General features: G+C 44.3%; 1 protein-coding gene and 1 pseudogene across 1 annotated transcript in view; both read left to right on the top strand.

Moving 5' to 3' along the window:
- ZMIZ1 (zinc finger MIZ-type containing 1) overlaps window positions 1–27,848 on the top strand; it is a 472,315-nt gene that overhangs the window by 55,252 nt on the left and 389,215 nt on the right. Inside the window, 1 exon segment of the mRNA XM_073353233.2 lies at window positions 16,143–16,272. The gene's annotated coding sequence lies outside the window, so the exon portion shown is untranslated.
- LOC140915410 (U2 spliceosomal RNA) lies at window positions 27,338–27,466 on the top strand (annotated as a pseudogene).

Consider the following 27,848-nt stretch of genomic DNA (forward strand, 5'->3'; position numbering starts at 1 on the left):
TCCTCTGCTTCCAGTAAATTAAATGTATCGTATCCAAAGAAGAGTAATGCAGAATGTCTAACTTCACACACCTGAAGCACATAGACATGGAGGTATAAATAGTGCTATAGCTTGTATAAGTAGGGGCATAGCGAGCAGATCAAGGGATGTGATTGTTTCCCTCTATTCGACATTGGTGAGGCCTCATCTGGAGTACTGTGTCCAGTTTTGGGCCCCACACTACAAGAAGGATGTGGATAAATTGGAGAGAGTCCAGCGAAGGGCAACAAAAATGATTAGGGGTCTGGAACACATGACTTATGAGGAGAGGCTGAGGGAACTGGGACTGTTTAGTCTGCAGAAGAGAAGAATGAGGGGGGATTTGATAGCTGCTTTCAACTACCTGAGAGGTGGTTCCAGAGAGGATGGTTCTAGACTATTCTCAGTGGTAGAAGAGGAAAGGACAAGGAGTAATGGTCTCAAGTTGCAGTGGGGGAGGTTTAGGTTGGATATTAGGAAAAACTTTTTCACTAGGAGGGTGGTGAAACACTGGAATGCGTTACCTATGGAGGTGGTAGAATCTCCTTCCTTAGAAGTTTTTAAGGTCAGACTTGACAAAGCCCTGGCTGGGATGATTTAATTGGGGATTGGTCCTGCTTTGAGCAGGGGGTTGGACTAGATGACCTCCTGAGGTCCCTTCCAACGCTGATATTCTATGATTCTATGATTCAGGGACTGTCCATTTTAAACAAATGACTTAATGAGCTGCAAAGGTGGCACAGGACAAAAGATACCTCTCTAGGCAGGCAAGCCCTGTTGATTTCAACACATAGGTCTAGGAGGCAAGGCCTGGGATGGCAGGAATATAGCCACCCATAATGTCCCTTTTCAGCTTGATTGCTCAGCTTGTGTGTGATTTAACTGCAGTGTTGTTGGCATGCATACCATGGAACTGTTACAAGCAGAGTGAATTGTTGGACCCACCCTGATTTTTATCCTCCTTATCTTTGCAGTTAGCTAGCACTGCGGTATACTGCTTATGGCCTGAGGATAGGCTAGCACAATACTTTGAGGTTGACACTGGTGCCTGGCTCAGTGTGAAAGCTTGCGGTTGTCACCTTGTTATGTTAATAATCTGAGTTATTACTCTTGTTGTTAAGTGTAGAGATGAGGATGAAATTTTGTACTGAAATTGATTGTAAATGAGTGCTTGTGATGCAACATAAAATCACTAATTCAACATTGTCATACCTTTTCATTTTACCAGTATTATTGTATTACTTTCCACGAGACTCATTATCATATGAGTTATAAGTTGGTTTGGAAAGAGAAATTTTAAAGAAGTTTGATGCGTGCCTGCACCGATGATTTGGAAAAAAAAAAAAGTGTTTGGTGGGGGGGTTTTGATGACAGTTTTTGATTGTAAACAAACATTGTACAAATGTTTTGTTATGACAGCAGCTTTTCCTGGCTAGTTGGATATCAAATATCTGGCACCATTTCATTGCTTGACTCTGCTTTTTTTAATTGATTTCAATGAAAAACTCCTTAGGATTTAGGTTTGGGAGCAAATAGACTTAAATCGTGTGTGTTTAAGCATAGTTCTATTGTAGCATCTAAATTATCTTTTTTACATGGAGAGAAATGTTCTACTTCAGTTTTTACACTGACATGCAATGCTGCATTCTGATCATCAGGAATCTCTCCTGGCAGTAATTTCTACTTGGGTTCTGGATAATGGAACAGAGGCTCACAAATAATAATGCACATTAGTGGATCTAGCCTGTATGTGGTTCTTAATTGCTTTAATTTATTGAATTTTTTAAAAAAAGAACTTCAGTGGATTTTGTGCTGGTTGAAAGAATGCAGGCTGACAGTGGAATATTGAAGTCTTCCTTTTTATTGGGCCTTGGCATTATAGGCTTAACATCACTGCCTGGCCAGTATGTCACAACTAGAGCTGTGCAGATGATGGAAATTGCATTTCATGAAAGATTTAGACATTTTTCTTTGTTCTGATTAGGAATGAAATCTGAAAATTTAAAAATTATCCAGAAGACAATTCAGAAAAAAAAGTTCTTTTTGGGTCTATCAAAATGTGGTTTGTATTAAGTCATTTCCAAACCAATATTTTTGGAACAAGGTTTTTGTTTTTGTTTCCCCCTCAAACAAAATGTTAGTGAAAGGATCACAGTTTTGCATAGCATTTCATCTTAGACCCACCTACATTCTCTAATGGATGGTGGATCCCTTGAAGTTTTTTCCATTCAGCTGTAGTCCGCAGCCTTGACTGTGGAAGGCTCATATATGGGAAAGAGATCAGTCTCCATTCAGATTAACCCTTGGCTTTTGTGCTGAGACTACCAGTTGCTATTGGTGGGGGTGGCTTGGCTTTGTGAACAACCCATTTTACATTGACTGCCAGCTAGTTATCAGTGTGTGGTGAAATCTTGGCCTCACTGAAGTCAGTGGACTCAGGATTCCACCCCTGGTTGCTACTGAGATAGATTAGATTTGAACTAGAGAGCAAAGGGCCCAATCCTCTGAGTTCATGAATGCTTCCTGGATGATACTAAGTGCCTTCAGCAACCACTGAGGCGAATAAGAGTGGAGGGTGCTTGCACCTTAAGCATTGGACCTTAAATGAGGGGAGGTGGATAGCCTGTCACCACTCTATGAAATCATCCGGTCCCCTGTATTGCTAACGACAAAAATCTCCCTTTTCCTTATCTCTTTCAGCCCCTCCCAGCAGAACTTTTTTTTCTTCTCCATCCACAGCAAACGAATTCATGCCTTCAGGATTTGTAGTCTTTGCACTGTGCTACGTGATAGCTACCCAGTGAGATGCTCTGGAAACTGCATTAATGATTGATAAAAGCTGAGAGCTGTTTAATTTTTTCCCTGTTTAATGGCTATCAATAATTTAATGCACTTACTGTATGTTTTTAAGAAATAGCACCCATTTTATAGGCTTGGGTTTCACAGGTTAAATGATTCAAGCTTTACAAATGTTGTTTTGAGGAGCTAGAGGTTTTCCCTTTTTAATTTAAAAAAAAATCTGGGGATATGAGGTAGAAGCATTTTTCTTGAAACAAATGGTTCTGGTTTTTCAGTATCCTTTAGTTCTGTTGTAGCAAGATAGCTGGTTTTCTGAATCGCTGAAAACTGTTTCAAAGCTAAATAAGAACCTGTGTCTGCTGTCATGTTAGCATGCTGCCCGTCGATAATGGAAAGCACAGGAGCCTGACATGGTGTAACTAACAGGGGTCCCCAAGAGAACGCCACTCGAGAGAGTGTATCCATGTGCCTGACATTCCTGCCTTTTATATTCTAACCCAGGGCTCAAGTCACACAGAAATGTTATTTGATATGTTTTATCTACATCCAATAATCAAATTCATTTACCAAAAGAAAAAAAAAAAAAGAGAGAGGGAATTACTTCTAGATGTAACTGCTGGGATCATTTGCCTCAGCCTGGTACTGAAAACTGCAAAATCAAGCATTAAAGTAGGGTTGCCACCTGTCCCGTTTTTGGCTTCTGTGTCCGGGGTGCCATTTAGGGTTGCCAGGTGTCCAGTTATTGACTGGAAAGTCCAGTTGAAAAGGGGACCTGGCAACCCTAAATGGCACCCAAACCAAAAGTCTGGTAACTGCGGGGCAGTGGGAGGCACCAGGTCATTAACCTGCACCTGCCCCATCTGAGCCAGGACCACCTCCTTCTTGCAGAGAGGCTCCTTGAGACAATCCAGCAAGCGACGGAGGGAGTGGGAGAGAGGAATGAGCGATGGGGGCGGGACCTTGGGGCAAGAGGCAAGGAAGGGGGTGAGGCCCATGAGGTCCAGTTACCAGCACTTAGAAATGTGGGAACCCTGAATTAAAGAGAAGGGAAAATAGATATTTGGACTGATATAACTGGGTCTCTGCTTCTCTGGAAGGCACCAGTCCTATAAAATGATGAGCGTCTTCATCCATAGTCATCTTTTGGCATGGAAGGCACTTGGCACGCTGCTAGATTTGGTCCTCCAGGCCTTGTGTATAAAATATACACACACTGCAAAATCCTACTTGCCCTGAGTGTATGTTACATTGATGAAACAGTCAATATAATTTGCTTTCTTCTTCTTGTTGGTTATTGTGGTTAAAGGCTGTGCGAGTAAACTTAGTGCCTGGCATGGTAAATTTTAATGTTTGTTATATAAGTGTGTGTGTGTGTATAAATATGATTATAAGTATTAAACTTTGTTTCACATTGACAAATGGTTTTCTTGTCTTTTTCTAGGTTAGAAAACATTTAAGAAAGAAACAATAGTTCTTAGGGTGTATTTGGGGGAAGTATATATAGGTATAACATGAAAATGACCAAAATAAACCTATAACGATGTAAGCAATAGAGCTGGTTGGGAATCTTTTAATGAAATGTTTTTCCGTCAAAAAATGCTGATTGAACAAAATTGAAACTTTCTGCAGTGTTAACAAATTTCCAGTTTTGAAGAAAGTTGAAATGGCAATGTTCTGTTTTGATGCTTTCAAAATGAAAAGTTCCGTTTTAGGTTTGAAACATTTAATTATTAAAATTAAAAAGAACAGTTGGGAGATGTAAACCAAATTTTTGTTTGAATTTTTGGTTTGTGGAAGTTGTTGATTTGACTTTTCATCCCCATTCGGGATGGGAAAAATCTTTGTCAGCTTGAACATTTGTTCCCAGGACAGAAAAACAATTTACTGCCCAGCCCTAGTAAAAAGCACTCTTGCTTCTTCAAATGCCCAAAATAAAATAGTAAAAAGATATTTACTACACTCAGAACTTACTCAATTCAAGCCATTGTTATTATAAATATATAATACTTTTTATTTAGTATCTTTCATACAGATGAAGTTTAAAGTGTTTTATAGATTTCTACTAACAGGCAAACCTGTGTGTTCACTGGAGCTGGTCAGATTATGGGAAAACATTATTAATGAAATCCTCCTGACTCATCTGACCATGCTCCTACCCTTTGTTTTCATTTCCATAAATGTTTTTGCAACTTTTCTGTTTGCACAGATATTTATAGTGGAGCTTTTATGTTTGCAAACACCTATTCCAAACTGTAGGCTTTAGAAAGCAAGGAGAGACTAGGACAGTGATTTCAAAATAAATACAGCATCTGTGTAATGAGCAGTGAGGGAACATGCTCCAGAAAGGTGAAGATCCTTTCATCAGAGACATGTGAAATGTGTACTAGCCTTATAACATAAAGAAATATGTCTGCAGTGTAGACAGCCATAGAAGTTGGAGAGAACAGTGGCTGGAGACAGCTGGCCTGTGGAGCCAACTCTGCATACAGCGCAGAGCTGTGTATGGTTTCGTAGTAAGATGCGTAACTGGCTGGTGCTTTGTGAAATGGCTGCTGCTCTTTGTGACTGGTGGTGGATGTGGGGAACAGTGACAGAAACTAGAGACATTATTATTGAATTTACAGATCTCCCAGAAACATGAAATAATGTTATAAGGAACACTGAACTCCAACTTGTAAGGGTATGCATTTGGGGAAAAGTTCATGCACTTTTTGCCATTTCATCATCTGTTTTTGTGTCCCCTCCCTCCTAGTGTCTTTTTTTTCTTTCTTTCTTGATTTTTACAGTTAGAAACTTTTGGTTTTGTCCCGAGGCGCGAACTTTCTGTGTTTCTGGGGGGTACTCGATCCCTGCTCCACCCCAAACCCCACCCCCACTTCGCCCCTGCCTCCTCCTGCCCCCGCTCCTTTCCCTCCGCCCCCCCCCCCCCCCCACCGCCTTCTGCATACTGCAGAACAGCTGATCGAGGCAGGGCAGAGGTGCTGGGAGGAAGGGGAAAGAGCTGATCGGTGGGGCTGCTGGTGGGTGCTGAGCATCCGCTGTTTTTTTTCCCGAGGGTGCTCCAGCCCCCGAGCACCCACGGAGTCAGCACCCCTTGATCAGGGACTGTCTCCTACTATGAAAGCGACAAAGAGTCCTGTGGCACATTATAAACTAACAGACATATTGGAGCATAAGCTTTCGTGGGTGACTACCCACTTCATCAGATGCATGTAGTGGAAGTGTCCAGAGGCAGGTATAAATATGCAAGCAAGAATCAGGCTAGGGATAATGAGGTTAGTTCAGGGAGGATGAGGCCCTCTTCTAGCAGTTGAGGTGTGAACACCAAGGGAGGAGAAACTGAATATATACATAGTCTCTTACTATGTTTATGTTCAGCACTTAATACAATGGGGCTCTGATTTTAGTTGATTTCTCTAAGTACTACTGTAACAGAAATAATAAACTTTTGGGCTTTGTCTAAAATAATCAAGAAACAAAAACAGATTATAAACCAAATCATCTTTAAGAGAAGAGTTACCCAAATCATCTCTTCTCCACCCAAAGCCCTGGCACGAAGGCTGTGTGTGTGTGTGAGAGAGAGAGAGAGGGTGGGGAACAGGTGATCAGTCTTGACCAGTAATGCAATATATGACAGGTAATGACGAGGAATAACTTCCCTCTGAATTGTCATTTGGACAGCTTAGGTAGGCAGAATGGTATAGCTCTCTGGAATGGATATTGGCAGAACAACCAAGGTTGATACTCCTACTCTTGCAAGCATGATGGGATTTTTGAATGATAAGAAATGGGTGGGATATGTATGGCGCCTGCAGTAGAACAGTTCTCCCATAGCCTTAGTATTTACCTAAAATTATCTTGCCTCGGCTGAGATCTAATGAAACTGCATCTCAAGCTGCATGTGACTGTAGGCTTATTTTTATTAAAAGTTTGATAAATTATTGGAATAAATCCTTGGTGAATTTATCAACAGCTCTTGTGAGAAAGCTTGTGTTGTGAATATGTGGATCTTCCCTTCAATTAGGATCAGTTACTGTTGATTACAGTGAATATTGACGTTTCCATATCAGTACTGAATGTCCTCCGTTCTCCATTTCTATATTCTCAGACTATGTTGTAGTTTGTGTGTATATAAAAGTGCTTGACATTTTTGTAAGCAAATTATCCCTTCGGTCTTGCCAGGGATTTTATGAAGCCTCTTGATATAATACAGGTCATTTGGTTAGGCTTCCCCTTTTTATTAATATTTGTACTACTATAGCCCATAGGAGCAGTTATGGACCAGGACTGCATTGTGGTAGGTGCTGTACAAACAGAACAAGAAGATGGTGTCGTGTCCCCACTCCCACCCCCCCCCCCACCCGTGTTCACACTGGAAGTAGAAGACCAGTGATAATAGTTGGAGACAGACATGGGGGAGTCACGTTTCATGGCTGCAGGGTGAACTATGCCTTAGACCGCTTTAGTCCCTGTGGAATGTAGCTCTGAGGTGACAAGCCTGCCTTCCTGCACGTCACTAGTCCAGTCCCTCTGACAGGATATCTGGGCTGCAGCCACCCAGTTTCCAACTGAGTTAATAACACAAGCTCGACTTGGGTTTGCCACCTGTAATAGTTTACCTTCAGGCGCCTGTGACCGTAATAAGGCATAGTCTAATGTCTAGATCTACATCATTCAGGGCTGTGAAAAATGTTGTGCCCTGTGCAGCCTAATTAGTTCAACCTAACCCACACTGTAGATCTAGCTAGGTTCATGGAACAATTCTTCTTTCAACCTAAGCATCACCGCTCAGAGAAGTGGGTTAACTACTGCATCAGGAAAACCCCTTCTATCAACGGAGGAAGCGTCTGTACTATGGTGGTACAACACCGTAGCTGTACCAGTGTGGCTGTTGTCGTGCAGGCATGTCTTAAGTATGTGGTGACACAAATAGCATCATCAAAACAAAGCATCATTTATTCATTCCTCTAAGGTACAAAGCGTGAAGAGCAAAGGATAAAAACAATAAAAGGCCTCTTGGGTCATATTTACAACAGCTAGCAAAGAAAGTTTAAGGTGTAAGTTCCTCTCAGCTCATCTAACTGGCATGGAGAAGCAACTTCTCTGGGTGCAGCAGACTCCCTTGGCTGACCCTTGGGAAGAGTCATCCATTCTGGGATGGGTGGAGCCAGAAGGCGTGTTCTCCAAATTGTTCCCTCAAAGACTCTTGTCTTTGCCATTGTTTCATTTCCTTTTACAGCCTCCTTTTGATTTAACTCCTGGCTACTGGTTGCTCCTGAGGTTTTTGACTGGTGAGGCATAAATCACAAAATAGGCTTCCCAATGTTTAATTGAATAGCTTCTAAAAGCTGTCCTTATTTACAGTGAAGAAGCAGCAGGTGAACCCAGGAGCTGGAGCCACTACCCAGCCCAGCATGGGAGGGTCGGGGGCCAAACATAAGGCAGGCACAGGGCTTAATGGCAGCTCCTCACGCGCACACATGGGGCCAAAAAGGCGCAGGGTGTAAGCCCCATGCCCGCAACCCTCCTGCGGCCCAAGCTGCTACAAAGCTGCCATGGCCTCACCAAGCAGTGGTTACCACAGCAACACCATTATAAAGTGACTCCTGGGCGTTGTAAATTGCCATGGTAACAAGGCAACTTCTTGAGGCACTATTAGGTATGCCAAGATTTGAGTCTCACGTGGCACTACGTTCTTCAGAGTTTTTGGCATTGTGTTACGCCGCTGGAAAGAGTGAGTTATGACATTTAAGCCCAGTGACAATTTGTCCTTAAATCTGTATATATTTATCAATGAAATAAAAAAGAATATGAAAAATGTATTTTATGACTTTTGGGAATTCTTGGTTTGGCTGTGCCTCACTTGCCAGCTGCCTGGACTCCTGGCATGCAAGCAAGTTAATACCACACAGATAACCCGAGGGGGAATATGATGTTTATAAAAAGAAATACTACACAGAATTCCCTTTTTTCTCTGCGTCAAGTTTTTTTGTAAGCATTATGGCAAAGGAGGATAACGAGAGAGCTTTGCAGATGTTTTGCTTTTCCATAGGTCCCATTTCTCTTTTTGTTCATGGTGGTGGTGGGAAGAGGACTATAGATATCTCTGTAAGAGCAGTGCTTGTTGAGTCCTGATTGTGGCCCTTAGTGGGGCTTGTGACTAGAACTGGTCGGAAAATGTTTGAGAAAACTGGTTTTTGTTGAAAATTCTGATCCAAAGCTTTTCCTGCAAAAGGATGAGTTTAGGGGAACCATTCATCAGGAAACCATTTGGACCAGGATGGAATTGTGAAAACAAGAGATGCCTCCTCCCTGTGTCTCCCCCCACACCACCCCACCCCCAAAAAATCTAGAATAGCCAATAGCTGAGTGGTTAGGATACTTACCCAGTATGTGGAAGACCAAGGGTCAAGTCCCTTTTCTGTTTTAGAAGAGTGAAACTGTGTATGATTTTGATATATAATATGTATTTAAAACATATGATGACATTTAACTAGTATAGCAACTCCTAACTGGCTCCACCTGACTGGTGTCTGTGGTGTTTTTTTTATCGTCCGTACAGACTTTTAATCATAATGCTGCCTAAAGCGTGTCTTTGATTTAATAATGAAAAAGGAAAGAAGGATGTATTTGATTTGTATCACTGATGAATGCAAAATGTGTGTGTGTGTGTGTGTGTATTTGTTTTGCTGTCTTTCCCGACATGGTCTGTGGTGCGTCTGTCAGTAAATATTGATTAGTGCATTGCCTCAGGAAGTACATGTGTCACAACCAGTTCATTGAGGGTCGTTTCTTTTCAGTTCTCCACAATCAGGGCTCTAAGCCTACTCCCCTTTGCATGAAAAAGTGTCACATTTTGAGTACTGTACTTATTGTCTGAAATTGGTTAAAGGCAATTTAGTGCAAACAGCCATGGTACCTGATGTGTAGAAGAGATGCAAATCGGGAAACTGTATACAATTGTGCTTTTCTACTATGTGGGAGAGTCTGCCGTTGGGGAGGTTTAGATGATTCTTTTGTATCTCAGGATCTATCATTCTGGATCACTGGTTTATTTTGTCTGGGTACTTCAATGGGCAGATGTAGCAGGGCACAACAGGAGACATTTTGTGCCACTGATCTTGTTTGTTCTTTATCTCTCTCTCTCCTGTCGCGTGCAGTCTCTGTGTCTTTTCCTCCAGGATCTTTGTTGAGGTTTTCATTGTTTATTTACACTACCGTTGTTGCTTAGTGAATTCTTTTTTAGGCCCTCACGTATCTAGAGGGGAAGCTGGTCAAAATTATCCTTGCACCTTTAAGTCTGCCTCGAAGGTAGAAAAGGGTGAAGAGTGGGGGTTTAGTCCCCCTGGCAGATGCAGAAGCTGTGCCCTTTTGGAATTGGAGAAACTGTACTGTGCATTGAATGGTTTTAAGAACAGATTTCCTTATGATGAGATTGACTTCCCTTTTCTCCCTGTTAGGTTCCCCAGCATCAGATAAAAATGACTTCTTTAGAGAGATGAGAATCAAGTGGCACAGTTAGCCACTGTTCGGTATTAGATGCATTTGTTTTTTCTTGTTGGGGAAAAGGGTAATCTTAGTTTCTTCTGTGTTCAATTCATACTCAGATTTTCCAGGGAAAATTCTTTAAATAAAACCTTGGTCAGAGAAGGGCAGAGAGCAGTTGGCCATTTCCTCAAATATATTAATCAGGCAAATTTATTTCATATGTATCTCTTTAATTTCCCTTCCCCTTCCCCTCACCCTCCCCCCCCCCCCGCCCTCAACTTGTTTGCCTTTCATTTGAGGCTAGCCACTAGTGAGAGAAAGAGGACCATGAAATCTGAGACACCTTAGAGTACTCCCTAACATTGGTGGTAGCTGTGGGGGAAGGAATGGGACAGGCTGTAAACTCCTCTCTTTCTGACAGTGGTATGTGGAGGGCAAGAGTCCTGGCTGGGATAACAGAAATGAGTGAAACTCTGAGAAGCTTATTAGGTGGTGGAGACTGAGGCTGAGCATTGGGTTCCTCGTTTTAAGTTTCTCTTTCAGCGAAGGGTTATGCTTAGCCTGCCTAAGGCTATGTCTACGCTACGGACCTTACAGTGGCACAGCTGTACCACTGCAGCTGTGCTGCTGTAAGGTCTCCTGTGTAGCAGCTCTATGCCAGCGGGAGAGAGCTCTCCCACCTGCATAATTAAACCACCCACAATGAGCGGTGGTAGCTATGGGCATGGCTATATTTGCAGATGTAGAGCGCTTTGAGTTAAACCAGCCTTCGTAGAGCGCAGCAAGGAAAGCGCTGCAGTCTGTCCACACTGACAGCTGCAAGCACACTGGCGTGGCCACATTTGCGACACTTGCAGCGGCATTGGGAGCAGTGCATTATGGGCAGCTATCCCACAGAGCACCTCTTCCCATTCTGGCACTGTGGCTTGTGGGAAGGAGGCGGGGGTGCGGGGCATTCTGGGTCTTGTCCCAACACCCCATGATGCATTGGTTCGCATCGCAGCAATCCCTGTGCTTCCGTCCACATTTGGCACCATCTTTGAACGTTTTTTGTAGTGCGCGCTCTGTCTTCCCTTTTGGTCTGCGGGAATGGAGCCTGAACTGCTGGGGAGTATACTGACGAGTCTTGCCAGCATGTCACGTTTGGCAGTTGAGTTATTCCTTATGATCCGAAGTGACAGTGAGGGCTCCGACGATATCGACTCAAGTAATGCAAATGACACGAGTTTGTTTGTGGCATTCACGGACATGCTCACCACTGTGGAACGCTGTTTTTGGGCTCGGGAAACAAGCACTGAGTGGTGGGATCACATTGTCATGCAAGTCTGGGATGATGAACAGTGGCTGCAGAACTTTCGGATGAGAAAAGCCACTTTCATGGGACTCTGTGATGAGCTCGTCCCCACCCTGCGGCTCAAGAACACGAGATTGAGAGCTGCCCTGATGGTGGAGAAGCAGGTGGCTATTGCAATCTGGAAGCTGGCAACTCCAGACAGCTGCTGTTCTGTCGCAAACCAGTTTGGAGTGGGAAAGTAGACCGTTGGAATCGTGTTGATGCAAGTTTGCAGGGTCATTAATTGCATCCTGCTCAGAAGACCCGTGACTCGGGGTAACGTGCCTGACATTGTGGATGGCTTTGCACACATGGGTTTCAATAACTGTGGAGGGGTGATAGATGGCTCTCATATTCCAATTCTGGCACCAGTCCACCTAGCCTCCGAGTACGCTAATCGGAAGGGCTATTTCTCTATGGTTCTCCAGGCACTTGTGGATCACCATGGGCGTTTCATTGACATTAACGCAGGCTGGCATGGAAAGGCGCATGACGCATGCATCTTTTGGCCTGTTCAGGAAGCTGCAAGCCGGGACTTTTTTCCCAGACCAGAAGATCACCGTAGGGGAAGTCGAAATGCCCATTGTGATCCTTGGAGACCCTGCTGACACTTTAATGCCATGGCTCATGAAACCCTACACAGGGAGCCTTGACAGCAGCAAGGAGAGGTTCAACAACAGGCTGAGCCAGTGCAGAATGACTGTGGAGTGTGCTTTTGGCCGTTTAAAGGGCCGCTGGCGCTCTCTGTATGGGAAGCTGGACCTGGCCGATGACAGCATCTCTGCAGTTATATCTGTGTGCTGTACCCTCCAAAACATTTGTGAAGGGAAGGGTGAACGATTCACTCAGGCATGGAACTCGGAGGTTCAACACCTCTGCCTGTTCAAATTCAGCCTCCAGATCAGGGCTATTAGAGGGGCCCAGCGTGGAGCTGCAAGGATTAGGGATGCTTTGAGGGAGCAATTTGAGGCTGAAAGTCACCAGTAATGTCTGGTGCCCTGCACGGGAGTGAAGTGCAGTGGTTCCAATGTTAGTAGAAATCTGTGTTTGCTATGCTGACTTGCAGTGCCTGTTTCTTTCCTGGGCTAAGGTATCTTTTACTTATGCAATCATAAAGAATGTTTTCAAAGCCAAAAATTCCATTTATTGAAAAGAAAATTCATTTATTGAAAAGAAACACAACTGCTTGGGAAACAGGGCAAGGGGGTGGGGTGGGGTGGGGAACAGTACAATCACAGATTTGCGTATGTCCTGTTATCATGCTCAGTCTTCCTGTTTGGAGTGTTGTGCAATGAGTGCAGCACTTCAGGATGGCTATACTGCATAGTGATGGGGGTTGAGTGCAGTGCGTAAGGGTCATACTTTTTAGGGCTGGGTGGTGAAGCTACAGGTGTTGGAGGCAGCTGGTGGTGGTAAGAACCACTGTTCCCTCTAAGCTGTGCGCATATGCGCACACACAGATCCTAAACCCCGCATACATGGGAAAACACCGCGCACACAAAAATTTGCACAGAAGTACAACAATTTGCACAGAAGAAATTTTTTTTGCACATGGCCTGTCAAAAATTAGAGGGAACATTGGAACCCGGATGTTGGGGAAAGTGAGTTGGAGGTGATATGGGGGCACAAGGGAAAGTGGGTTGGAGGTGACATGGGGGCACAAGGGAAAGAGTTTTGGGACAAGGGCTGCAGGGGGGCACGGGCTTGGTAGTGCTTCACCTGCATGGCTACAAGCGCCTGGATAGAGTCTGCTTTGCACTCCATTATGCTTATCAGCCGATCCGTGCTTTGCTGCCCGAGCACCGCGTTTTTGTGCCGGCACTCCTCATTCTGCTGGCGGATCCTCCTTTCACTGTCCTGCCACTTCTGCACTTTTTGATTTTCATTACTTGAATGCTGCATTACTTCATGCAACATGTCTTCCTTGCTTCAATGTGGCCTCTTTCTGATTCTTTGGAGTCTTTTGGCTGGTGATAACATGAACGGCTGAGATCTCAAGGTTGCATCTGTAAAGGGCAAGCACAGTCTACTCAATAGCATAATTTGCCCATCCCAAAGCAAGCGCGCACAACCCACAGGAGCCCCAAAATGGTAAGTAAGCACAGGGTCAAGTGTGATTGATTGTTTCATGGCTGTACTGTCCTCTGGGTTTCTGTGCCTTGAGGAGAGCCAACAACTGCAGGGGGCCCCTGTACTGAACACTGTCCCCACATTTTCCACAGGAGTTTGTCCTGGAAGATATCTTGCTGCTGAGGGTGACCTGGGAAGCAAGGGAGGGACTTCTACTGCAATGCGGCTTCCGCCCTGGCCCATATGCAGCTTGTCTGTGTGCAGCAATGGTTCCCCCGCCCCTCACAGCACTGTGGCACAGACAAGTTAGCTTTACTGGGACAAGGACCACAGTGGCTCTCCTGAGAAACCCGTACAAGTGCATTGCCCAAGTTCTGGATGAGACCTTTGAAGAGATCACTGAGGCCAATTATTGCGATGTGAGAGAGCACATCAACGCCCTATTCCGCATCTAGGCATGCATGCAGCCCTAACCCTCCTCGCCCAGAGAGCCCACACCAAATAACTTCCTTCCCAAAATAAAAGCTGCTTACCGGGCACCTCCTCTGGTGTTTGTCCTTCCTCAAGCACCGGCTGCTGCGACTAGCTACCTTCCTCCTGGCTTGAGAACAGCTCCTGGCTGCATGTATCTAGGGATTCCGGGGTGTCTTCCTCAGCCTCAGCACCCTCGCTCCTGCTTTGCTCCTTCTCTTGCCTTGTTGAACTGGGCTCTGAAGTGTCCCTGGTGGTACTTGGAGTGGAAGTGGGGTCACCCCCAAGTATCGCGTCCAGCTCTTTGTAGAAATGGCAGGTCTCAGGGGCAGCACCGGAGCAGCTGTTTGTCTCGTGGGCTTTGTGGTAGGCATTCTGCAGCTCCTTCACTTTAACCCTGCACTACAATGCGTCCCGGTCATGGCCCCTTTCCATCATGTCCCTTGATATCTGCCCAAAGGTATCGTAATTCCTATGGCTGGAGCACGGCTGGGACTGGACAGTTTCCTCTCCCCAAACACTGATGAAGTCCAGCACCTCACCATTGCTCCATACTGGGGATCGCCTGGCGCGTGGAGGCATGGTCACCTGGAAAGATTTCGCTGAGAGCACTCCACACCTGGCTGAGCAAACAGGAAGGGGATTTTCAAAATTCTCAGAGAATTTAAAGGGTGGGTCTGATGGTTGGTCACCTGAGGGCAGGGCAGTAGAGTTCAAAGTGATGACCAGAGTGGCTAGAATAGGCATTGTGGGACACTTCTGGAGGCCGATCAGAGCGCATTAACAGACCAGAGTGTCCACACTGGCGCTGTGGCGCTTCAGTGGGGGCGCACCAAACGTTATTCCTCTTGCCGAGGTGGAGTACCAGGAGCGCTCTATGTGCCTTGCCAGTGTGGACGGGTAGTGACCTAGTGCACTCAGGGCTCCTTTAATGCACTCGCACGTGTAGCCAAGCCCTGTGTCGGCAGGAGAGCGTCTCAAGCTGACATAGTGCTGTCTACACCAGCGCCTTTCTTGGGGAAACTTGTGTGCAACAGGGGGCTGTTTCTTCACACCCCTGACCGACAAAAGTGCTAGTGTAGACAAAGCCTTAGATGACCTTCCTTGGACATCCAGTTGTGGCAGATGGGGCCAGAGACCCTCTGAGGGGAGGGATTAAGCTTTTATGGGAGCTGAGTTGGGAAAGTTTCTGTTTTGTGAACTGGCTTCTTCAGTCTGGAGAAGGGTTATTGGTTGTTCCTCATCTTTTTGGGTTGTATTTTAAAGTATTTGTCAAAGAACATAACCTGGATTTGGAGTTCCTGGGTGTTTGTATACATTGGAATGAAAATAAAAAATAAAAATATTTATAATTGGTGCAGTGGTTATTCAGATGCATCACGTGTTGGTATTAATGTTCTTTGATGGGATGAGCACACAAGCATTTGTATGTGTGATTTTAAAAGTCTGTGTGTGTGTGCACGCACGTGTGTGGACACTTGGGCGTGTGACTTTAAAATGTGCTACTGTTGTTTTGCCAGAAAAAGCAGCTAATGTGAATGTTTTAAAGAAATGGACCTGAACGTGAATGAGGCAAATTCATTTGAATGAATACTCAGGTATATTTTGGCATCTCCCTTGCAATTATCCTGTTGTAGGTTATTTTAGGATCACTATCTTGCTCTTTAGAACACAACACCTCCCCCCTCCCCATGCCCCCACAAACGTTTGGTTTGGATAAGATATCTGACAGTTCAGCTCAATCCATGCTCTTTTTTTTAATAATTATTAGCAGTTGACTTGGCCTACACATTCTGGACCTTGGCATGGCAAGCAAATCAGTACAGCCACAGATGGCTATTTTGGGGTGGAGAAGTAGGGAGGGACTATAGCTATGCTGAGGAGTTGTTGTAATCTGCTGCACCTTCAAAGGATGAGAGAGCTGATATTTACCTTCCCCTTTTCTGTTTTTTCTCTCTCTTAGGAAATACTGTGTGTTACAGACAGAGACATCAATCCCAGCTCACTCCCCCCCCCCCCCTTTTTTTTTCTTGCCTGAATTAGAAGCTCCAGGAATGTGCTAATTGGCGGCGGCCTCTTCAGAGAGGTAAAAGGTAATTGTTATCTGCCCGCTTTAGGTGTCTTGCCTGTTAAACCTCTTTTGGAGCAGGTGGGAAAGGAGGGGAAGCTTAGAATAAGCTTGTCAGTGTGGAATTTTTATTTTCTTAGATCATCTCCAAGTTGATCGCGATGGTTTTCCATCCTCTTCAATGTACTCATGCAAAGAGAGGCTTCTGTGTATGTTCATTCATGCATACAGTCCTGTCCTGTGCCTATTTCTATGTGTAGGACAGAGAGCTAGTTTTGAGCAACCGGAGGAAAAGGTTTGCTTAAAATGTTAGTAGAAACATATTTTTTTTAAAAGATGCTCAGTGCATTGGTGGAATGATGACTTCTCTGCATTAGCTTAGCTCCTTGGCCCTTGCCCTCCACCCCAGGTCCTCTTTGGTCATTTGTAATCTCTTGCTCCATCATCCATTATGTCTCCAGGGAAGAAGAAAGGACTCCCATTGGGCAAAATACTGGTTCAGGTAAAATCACCTGCATTTGAATAACTCTACATTTGAATCACATCTTTCCTTGAGATTTGGAAAAGATTGGGTAATAATTGTAATACCTAGATCAGGGGTGGGCAAACTTTTTGGCCCGAGGGCCACATCTGGGTGGGGAAATGGCTTGCAGGGCTGGGGCAGGCGGTTTGGGTGCAGGGATGGAGTGCGGTGTGCAGGAAGGAGCTCAGGGCAAGGGGTTGGGGCAGAGGAGGGGTGTGAAGGGGCTCAGGGAAGGGGGTTGGGGTGCAGGAGGGGTGTGGGATGTGGCAGGGGGCTCAGGGCAGGGAGTTGAGGTGCGGGGTGCAGGAGGGGTTCAGGCTCCGGCCCAGCGCCGCTTACCTAGAGCGGCTCCTGGGTGGCAGCAGCCTGCACCGGGGCCAGGGAGGTCCCCATGCGTGCCTGTCCCAGCCCGTGTCGTGCCATACCACGCCACTCCGGGAAGTGGCCTGCACCACATCCCTGTGCGGCCCCTGGGAGTTGTGGGGGTGCAGAAGGCTCCAAGTGTTTCCCTCGCCTGTGGGTACCTCCCCTGAAGCTCCATTGGCCGTGGCAACCCATCCCTGGCCAATGGGAGCTTTGCTGGAGGTACCCACAGGCAAGAGCAGCATGTGGAGTTCTCTGCTCCCCCACCCCCAGGGGCTGCAGGGACATGGTGTGACCGCTTCCCGGAGCGGTGCGGCGCCACGGGGGTGACAATCCCATGGGCCAGATCCAAAGCCCTGGGGGGCTGGATCTGGCTCGCAGGCTGTAGTTTGCCCTCCCCGACCTAGATCTTACATAGCAATTTTTATCAGTAGATGTCAAAGTGGTTTACAAAGGGAAATCAGTAACATTATCCCTTTTTTACATATGAGGAAAGTGAGGCATGGGTGGATGTGACTTGCCGAAGGTCACCTAGGAGACTGGTGGCAGAGTCAACAATTGAACCCGGGTTTCCTGAGCCCAAATCCAGTGCCCTATCTACTAGGCTATGCTTCCTTCCAACTGAACTTGTTTTTCATGTATTTAAATGCTTCTAGTTCCAGGCAGAAGTGCCAGAATATGGTATGTGTGAGCCTCTATGTAATAAATTCCATGGCCATAAATGGTGGTGTGACCTCATGTAATCCTCACCTATCTTTCCACTTCTTGGAATATGGTTTATATTCCATATCCCCAGTGCCATGCAAGTTAATGGTTGCAAAACAGTTTCTATCCTTACAAGCATTTTAGATGAACCTATTTTAGAACAGGTTTCAGAGTAACAGCCGTGTTAGTCTGTATTCGCAAAAAGAAAAGGAGGACTTGTGGCACCTTAGAGACTAACCAATTTATTAGAGCATAAGCTTTCGTGAGCTACAGCTCACTTCTTCAGATGATTTTTAGAACATTTTAGAACATGTTTTTAAATGTTGTTACTTCCTGCTGCGACTTTCAGGGGATGCTAAGGGAGTTAAGTGCCCAAGTTCCATTGAGAGCCAAGTTGATTTGAACACCTAATTCCTTTAGGCTCCTTTGGAAAGCCTATTGTTAAGTCTTTAGCTCTCTGTATCCTACGATAACTGATTCCTAAATGAATCATTAGCTCTGTGATTCAGGGGTATCCATAGTCCCATAGACTGATGTTTGGTGCAAAATGTAAAACCTCAGACTAAGTGCAGATACTGCAGGGTATAACTTGCTGACCAAATGACAAACTGCAGGTAGGCAAATCTGCCTGGAGCAGCTCTGTCCCATGCTTGCTACCATGCTGCGGACGGTGGGGAAGAAAGCAAATCCTTTATTAGAAGGGCCCCTACTGGGTGACTGATTACCTTCTGAAACAAAGCAATGGACCTTTCTGGTTACTTTTCTGGGGCGCTTCAATTGATACTAAGAGACAAGCAGAAACATACAGACCAGTTGAAGCATTCTAATGGAGTCTCCTGGAATTTCCCTCGGGCTCCTTCTAGGTAATTACCTGTCTATCACTTTGTCTCCTATCTTTTAATGAGGGAGGAGTGCCAGACTCCCAGACCACTAATCCTTATTACTGTAGAAAGGTAAGTTTCACTCCTCTGTTTCTCACCTTTGAAAAATGGCACCAGCTGCCCAGCTGGCTTGGCTCTCTAAATCATTTAAAAATGGCTGATAACCTTTCTCCATGGTTGCCAGACTAAATCATGGGAATCTCCTGACTGCTTCAGGCATGTATTCCCTGAATTAGCCATACGGGTAAGAAAGAGGGAGTTGATAGGGAAGGAAGACTAGCAGAAGCCACCTTACAATCCCTAAATTCACTTTCCCCCAGACAGACTCTTTATTAGAGCTGTGGGATATGTTCATTTCAAACCCAGAACTTGGAGCAAATTGACTGAGATTTGCAAGCCTGGTCTGACCTGGAGTTCTGGGCGAAAGCCACTGCAAAACCTGGCAGTTCCAGCTGAGCTTGCTTACAGTCTCAGGGTTCTTTCAGACCCCAAAACTCACAGGAACTGGGTTAATGTAAACCTGTAAACCCAAATCTCACAGGGTTGGAGGGGTTTTTTTGGTGGGCCTCTGCTCGTTAGCCTTCTGTTTGTGTTTTGTTTTGTTTTACTCAATTAGATTTTTCTACTGGAAACTTTCCATGTACCCTATATTTCCAGTCTCTTCCTGTGGAGGCCCTGCTTCAGGACTATTGCCATTTCTCTTAGGCCAGGGTACTCGGTCTGTGCCTCTGTTACCTCAGCATAGTACTGAGTTTTTCCTTGGATAACCCCTTCTGTTCCTGTTGCTGGCTCACATTACTGTAACAAGTCAGAGATATTTCCCCCCTCCTCAGCTGTTGCTTACGCCGGGAGCTCAGGCATAAGCCCCATGTCCCTATATACCCCTCTTTTCTTTATTCTTCACCTGGCCAACATGTCAGAGGTCTCGGGAGATTGTGCTGGTTTTGGAGGTTGTCCTTTTCCAACTGCTTCCATGTGTCAGACTCCAAGAAATGTACATTGTTAAGCTCCTTTACAGTGCCTTAGTGCAGCTTTTGCTTCTAACTGTCTGCTTATGTATGGATTTAAGCAGCAGAGTCTGCTATCAAATGCTATCACCCAGTGTATATCCCTTCGGGTGAAAAGCTTTAGGAGAAGAGGTGGGACATGGTAGTGATATTTGGGAAACAAAGCAAAAGGAAATTCTTCCAAGTTTGTTGGGCTGAAACCTTTTGCGGGGGAGGGGGAAGGTATTCTTGCTGGACTTTTAAGTATTTTTTGAGGGTGAGTGTGGGAGGAGGGAATGTCTGATTGTTAAGTAGCCAAACATTTGCTGTTTCATTGCTATATGTGGAGTTACCTTTTTTGTCCTTTCTTCAATTAAACTTGGGCAAAGATTTTTCGCTCCTAGAAAGTATAAATCATATACAAAGTTGAGATCCTGTTCATAATTGACACACTTAGAATAATGAGAAGAAAAAAGTGCTTTCAAGATTGCAGCAAAGTCATCTCTTTATTTTATTTTTTCCCTCTCTCCTGACCCATCTCCAGAGAAAAGGTGATACAGCTTCTAGCTAACATATTTCAGGTGGGTGATGCTGTGGTATGTTAAGCGGTGTCTGTAATAGCTTATCTATCGGTGGTAAGCTTACTCTGTTTGTATTTCTCTTTTCACACATAAATCAAGTTAACAGTTTTCAAGACTTCGAGCAGTGTTTCAGCAGGATATTTGCTTAATGTCTTTAAAAAAAAAAAAAAGCTTTTAAGGTCGGTTTTGAGTTAGGATTTCTAATACAGGAAACATATCCAGTGTCAAAGCTATGAAGCTGTCCAGCACCCAGCCAGGAGTCAGACTTCTGAGTCAGAATGAATTAACAGCAGAGTTTGTGTTTCCAGGAGTTCCAGTCTCTGGAGACCTAATCTTCTCACAGGCCTTAAATCCTGATTAAACAGTACATCACCACTGAGCAAAGCACTTAAGTGCATTGCTTAACTTTAAGTTATGCTATATACTTCCTAGAGGCTTGCATTTTGTCTTTGCCTGAAGAGCTCTCTTTAAGCGCTGAGTAATGCCTGTGCTTGGAAGGATTAGATTTTTATTGGTAAATATCAGTAAACATCAATTTCACTTTCCACACACAAACCAACGAAAAAATATTTCTATCAATAGTAATCAAAATTTACAGATCGTCAAAGTAAAAAAAAAAATGCTGCCTCAGAATTTTTTTTAACCTATTAAGGATATTTACTTTGTATATTTTGACATGTGATGCTGATCATCTGTTGTGACATTTTAATTGTTACAAAGTTTTAACATTTTGAATCTCATCAGTGTCCACTGTCATTAAATAACTATTGGCTGACCTCCTCCCCCGTAATTTGCACAGCTTTGAAAATTAAAATCGGAAAAAACCACTTGAAATAAAAATTGATAATGTAAAATTATATTCAAAAAAGTCAAATTCTGCTAAGTCTTGGTATACCATATAGGACTGGGGTGGGAAAACTACAGCCCGTAGGCTGGATATGGCCCGCAACCCGTTCTAACCCAGCCTGTGAGCTCCTGCTGGGGAGCGGGGTCAGGGGCCGCACCACGCGGCTCGGCTCCGCTCCGGTGCTCCAGCTGGGGCGCTGGTTCTCAGGGGCCGGACCATGTAGCTCGGCCCCGCTCCGGCTGGGGCGCAGGGTTGGAGCTACACCACACGGCTCGGTCCTGTTCCAGCCGGGGCGCTGGGTTGGGGGGCTGTCCCAGCCAGGGCGCAGGGTCAGGGCCACAACACGTGGTTCCCGGAAGCTGCGCCATGGCACCCCTCTGGCTCCTAAGTGTTCCAAAGGGAGTTCCAATGGGAGCTGCATGGGCAGTGCCTCCGGATGGAGCAGCATGCAGAGCTGCCTGGCCATGCCTCCACATTGGATCCGGAGAAGGGACATGCCACTGCTTCCGGGAGCCACTTGAGGTAAGCGCCGCTCGGAGCCTGCACCCCTGAGCTTCTCCCCACGCCCTATCCCTCTGCCCCAGCCCTGATCCCCCTCCCGCTCTCCAAACCCCTCGGTCCCAACCCAGAGCACCCTTCTACACCCCAAACTCCTCATCCCCAGCCCCACCACAGAGCCTGCACCGCCAAACAGAGCCCTCATCCCCTCCCACACCTGCCATACAGTTTCTATTCCCTGATGTGGCACTCGGGCCAAAAGGTTTGCCCACCCGTGATATAAGAGAAGAGGAGACCCCTCTGTAGTCTGTGGAGTTGGGGACAGGTCATAGATAGAGAAAACTTGGAGTGAAGAGAAGAAAATGAACACAGAATGTGGAGGAAGACAATTTGTCAGATGAGCTAAGTTTTTTACTTGCATGACATATGATGGCTGGCCATCAGCATCATAAAGTACATAGCACAGAGTTAGTGGAATAGATCTGTGTCTCTTACATTTGTTTTATGAATCTTAACTAAGTAGACTTTGAAATAAAGAAGTAAAAAAACAAATATTTTCAGACTTTACTTTTAAAAGGAGCTGGTTAGGAATTTTTTGAAAATGCATTTTGTCAGAAAACGGCACTTCATCAAATCCAAAACTGTTAATGGGAAAGGATAGATTTTGATGAATGTGTTGTTTAGAAGAAACTTAAGGGGAGAAGAGGAATGTTTTGAAATTGTTCTAATGGGCTGTTTTGACAATTTGGATACTTTAAAAAAAAATTAAGATGAAAAATGTTTTTTTGTTTGAAATGACTTTGTTTTTGCAATTCAACTAATTACAGTAAAAAAGAAGTCCAAATAATAACAAAACATTTTGAAATTATCCAAATCAATTTTTTCACATTGTTGGTTCTTGAAAATTTTCAAGATTTCAACTTTTTGTCCGATTTAGAATGGGATGTTTCCTCCCTAAATTTTTAAAATTTCCCAGGCCAGGAAAAGAGTTTCCCACAGAGCTATACATTTAATGTCTTTTCTCTTGTACATTGTCTTCTCACTAAGAGGAGCTGTGATTAATATACTTTGCAATGACTGCAGCAGAGTTGTGAGAGTGCAACCTAACAATCCGCAGAAGGGAGTTTTTAAAGTGTGCCCGTGGAACTAATCTGTAATCAGTGACTGGGAGGAAAAGTGTATATGTGTGTGTGTCTATATGTTTGTATATGTATATATGTGTGTATGACAGTTTTTATCATTACTTTTGCCTATGTTCCACATTACTTCTAATGGGAAAGTTTAAGGCCCAGTCAGGCTTAATCCCATTTGTGGAAATTAACAATGAAAAGGGTTTTTCCCCCTCTAGTGCAGAATTGTTCCCTGCTGTTAAGGAAGCTCTGGTGTGTGTACACATTGCTCCATTCTTCGGTTCAGTATATACAAGTGTGTGAGATTCTTGTACATTTCAATAACTTGCCCATTCACAAATACAAAGTCAAAGGGGAATTGTAATGTATGATTCAAAAATCATAAACTAACCCAATAGGTTGTGTGGTCTTATGGATAAAGTACTGGACTGGGAATTGGGAGGCCAGTTTTCTATTCCCAGCTCAGTTACTAAATTGCTGTGTAATGTTGGGCAAATCACTTGTACTTCTCAGTCCTTCCGTTCTAACCCTTTGTCTTGTCTGTTTGGACTGTAAGCTTGTTCAGGCAGGGACTCTCTTACTCCTGTTTGGCTGCCAACACTCTGGAGCCCCAATCTTGGAAGAGACCTCTAGGTGGTAATGAAACAAAGTATTAAAAAATCCTGGTCTGTTTGGTGGGGTGGATTACTCACCTGAGTAGTCGTGATCTTTAAAATATTTCATATCTAATTTTTGGTGGAGATCAGAAGAATTTCCTCCCGCCTTCATCCCCGAAATCATGAGACCATTATTATTTAGGTTTTGAAGGCGGCTGATTTCCCTTTGGTGGTCAAATGTACTGTGGGCCTTATGTGTGGGGAAGGAATGCTTAACCTTTCAATGAAGAGGAAGAAGGGTATTTTGCCCTCTGCTCTTTGGCATTTTGTCGTATAAATATAATCAATTGAGGGGAAAGAAAATGTAGATCTGATTTGTAGCTAAGAGTAAAATTGGGTTTGGAGGTGTGACAGGAAGTCCTGTTTATCAGACAGAAGTTTGAATGGGATTATTGCAGTTCTTAAATACTTAGTTTAATTGTGATGGTGTGATTTCATTTATTTTTTTCCCTCTTAGAAATCTAGATACAGGGGTCACGTGCCATGGTGAACTTTGCAGGTATATACGGTAGCAGGTCTCTATTCATATACAGCACATGGAATTTGGCTCAGGAAGGGAATTCTTTCCTTCTTTCCAAATGTAGGTTTTCTTAATGGTGCTACTGTTTGTGATTACCATGTAAAACTATATCCTACTCCTGATAGCTAAATAATTTGCGTGTGTTAATGGTGTCTTTTGACCTGCCCTCACCAGCCTGGTCTGTCTTCCCATTCTTTTATTTCTATTCTTGTGGTCAGTATGGAAATTATTCTAAAATGCAGACTATTAAATTGCATTTTCCTGAAAGTTTTAGGTTACAGCTCCTGTCTCTCTCTCTCTCCCCCATCTCACCCCCCTCCCCCCAAGGGAAAAAGAAAAAGCATTTTTGTGGCATATTTGAGGGGGAGGGACAGTAAGCAGAGAGGTCTGAAAAACAATGTTACTGTGGTGTGAATGATCAGGGAATAAAAAGAAAATAATGGAAATATGTAAGCAGTGGCTCACCAGTGACACATTAATAGCATCCTGAAATCAAGTGTTCATTCATTTTAACCAGTGGTTAATTAATCAGAGAGAGTAGATAAAATGATAAGCTGCTTTTAATGAAGTGAAGCAGCATTATTAGCAGTAAGCAAAATGCAAAATATTTGGTCTCCTCCACATCTGGGTTTCATTGGGCCTGTAGTGAGGCACTGGCTTTGGAGATTACTAGCCTCTTTTGTTGCACTGTGAGTTAGGGGTGTGTGTGTTTAGAATGTGTGGCCATATGCAATTGCTGGGAAATAGGGGACTGGAATTAAATTAAAAAGAGATAAATTGTTCCTTGTACATTTTTGCTGTATGCCAGAGGCCAATAATTACTGGCCCTGATAATTCAGATACTTATTTTGCCTTTGGAGGTAAGTGGGCTTTCACAAAAAAACTGCACAGCTTCACAAATGAAATTAGAATATGTGAAAGTAAACAATTTGGTATTGCTTAGTTAATGTTGATGTATCCCAAACTGGTGCAACACATGATTGCCTGCATAATCTAGGGGAGTTCACAACCTCTGGGTAGTAATCCACAAGGGAGTTACCAGCTATTTATCTAGACTCAGAGGGTCATGAGTCAGTGTGTGTTTGGCTATTAAACTGAAGTAGATTTGCTTAGTCCCTTCCAAATGATGGTCTGCCATCAGCAGTGCCTCTCAACCATTGGGCTCCTTCCAGTGGTGTCTCCTGAAATGCTGTGGAAACTGTAAGAGAGTGTTCTGGGATATGAATGGCAATGCAAATTACAGTAGGCAAAAGGCTGAGAAGCTTTGCCATCTACTGAAAAGTCATTTCAGTTATAACAAATGGGAACCTTTCCCCCTTACAAAGGAAAAGTGTATTCTTGGTGGAATTAGCAAATTTACTCTGAGCTATCCTACATTGTTTTAAATGTTTATATTTCAGGCTGGCATAAAAATTGACTGAACAGGGCTTTTAATGCACAACTCATGCTATTAATTTGTTCCTGAGTTGCTTTACATGCAAAGTTTTGTAGAATAAGTTAATATGCTTGTGTGAACTAGAGAAATGTATCCAATGGATTTGAGTGGCTTGATAGTAAGACATAAGCAAGTAAAAGAAAATTTATTTAAAAGACTAAGCTGCCTACAGTCACTCAAGTATGAATCCCCTAGCAACAAAGGAGAAACTGAGGTCCCTAGTGGTTCAAGGGTATAAGTGATATTGCAGGCTTAAGTGAAAGGATGAGTCCACCGAACTAAAGAATTCCACTATAGTGAGACAAACTCTCAAAAAGCTAGCTAGAATGGTAGGGGAAAGGCCAGGGAGAGCCTTGAAAGCACAGCTGAACCAGGGAAATGAGAAGGTGCTACTCAGGAGAAGCTGGAGTCAGTAACTCAGGAATTGCATTTTGTGTGAGAGGTTTCAGAGTAGCAGCCGTGTTAGTCTGTATTCGCAAAAAGAAAAGGAGTACTTGTGGCACCTTAGAGACTAACAAATTTATTTGAGCATAAACTTTCATGAGCTACAGCTCGCTTCATTGGATGCAGTGAGCTGTAGCTCATGAAAGCTTATGCTCAAATAAATTTGTTAGTCTCTAAGGTGCCACAAGTGCTCCTTTTCATTTTGTGTGAGGTTATTCTCTTATGAAGAGAGCATGCTCATGAAGAGAGCATGCTACCCAGCTTGGCAATATTGCAGTCCAAGTATTTTGTTCAAAGAAGGTGCCAACTACCTCTGGGTTTGTTTTACTTTATGTTTCTGCATCTAAACCATCATTTGGTTTTTGAATAACTTTGGCATAAGAATTTCCTTGCTAGCTCTGTAGGAAAAGCTTTAAAAGTAGAACTCAGAACAAAAAATGGTCTGTTTTCCTGTAAAGCAAGAAAAAATGCATGCAATCTGTTTGGACCATGTGTTACGTTGGATTTAACAGGATAACATTAGATTAGACCAACGGTTCTCAAACTTCATTGTACCGTGAGCCCCTTCTGACAACAAAAATTACTTCACAACCCCAGGAGGGGGGACTGAAGCCTGGACCTGCCAGAGCCCCACTGCCCTGGGTCGGGGGGCCAAAGCCCAAGCCTCACCATTCTGGGCAGGGGGGCCAAAGGTGAAGCTCAAGGGCTTCAGCCCCTAGTGAGGGGGCCTGCAGCCTCAGGCTTTGGCTTCAGCACTGGGCCCCAGCAAGTTGAAGTCAGACCTGGCAACCCCATTCAGAGGGGGTCGCGACCCATTTTAGGGTTCCGACGCACAGTTTGAGAACCAGTGGGTTAGACTGAGCTAGCTAACATAATCTTAACACCTTCTATAACTCTACTCAAGGCAAAATTTTACTTTAGCACGTGCTAAACTGGCTGAATTAAAGCGTAGCAGAGGATAAAAGCCACCAAACCTATGAAAATAGCATCAGTGGGAAATTGAAGAGGATTGAACGTAAAGAAGGGAAGAAGCCTAGAAGTCCGCAACAAATTTGGAACTGGGTCTGATGAAAAAATGTAGGGGAAAATGCTTGTGTTTCACAGGCTGAAGGACTAATGCATGTCATCTCCTCTAACATGCTGCTAGAAAATGATTAATGTTTCAGAATGATGTATTTCATAGTCGTGGTATCAATGGAATTTAACATCTTGGTCTGTTCAGGTGGATGCTAGAATTTCTTCTCCTTAGTTGAACTCTGTGAACGAGTTCCCACAACAGGCTTATAAGTTAGACTGAGCATGAGAGACTCTATATCTGTGGCTTGAAGGGCAAGAAAACAAGTCATTTAGCCAGGTTTCAGGGTAGCAGCCGTGTTAGTCTGTATTCGCAAAAAGAAAAGGAGTACTTGTGGCACCTTAGAGACTAACCAATTTATTTGAGCATAAGCTTTCGTGAGCTACTGCTCACTTCATCGGATGCATTCAGTGGACAGTCATAGTCCTACACAGGTGCCAGCTCTAATTTATTCTTACTGTACAGGAAACTAGAACAATTGAGCTAAGATCAAGTGTAGTATCTGTTCTTATCAGTTTAATATCTGATATGTCCTTTATTTGAAGACTGTATATTAAATTAAATTTCTAGCGTTATCAAGAATTTACATTTCTTATTTTGTTAATATAAATAATGTGAAATAGGGTGCTCATCCACAAAAAAGGTGAACGAGATGACCCCGGCATCTGGAGGCCCATCTCCCTCTGCTCCACCATCTACAAGCTGTATACCAGCTGCCTCGCGGCAAGGATCATGGACTGGTTTGTGGGCGGGGGGCGCGGTCAGCTCAGCACAGAAGGGCTTCATGTCCTGCGAGGGATGTTACGAGCACAACTTCCTTCTTCAGATGGCCATGCAGGCAGCCAGGAAGTCCAGGAGGCAGAGCGCCGTAGCATGGCTCGACCTGGCCAATGCCTTTGGGTCCATACCCCACCACCACATGTTCGCCACCCTGGGAGAGTTCGGGATTCCAGAAAC

This window comes from Lepidochelys kempii, chromosome 7 (genome assembly GCF_965140285.1).
Source record: "Lepidochelys kempii isolate rLepKem1 chromosome 7, rLepKem1.hap1, whole genome shotgun sequence".
NCBI classification, from domain to species: domain Eukaryota; kingdom Metazoa; phylum Chordata; order Testudines; family Cheloniidae; genus Lepidochelys; species Lepidochelys kempii.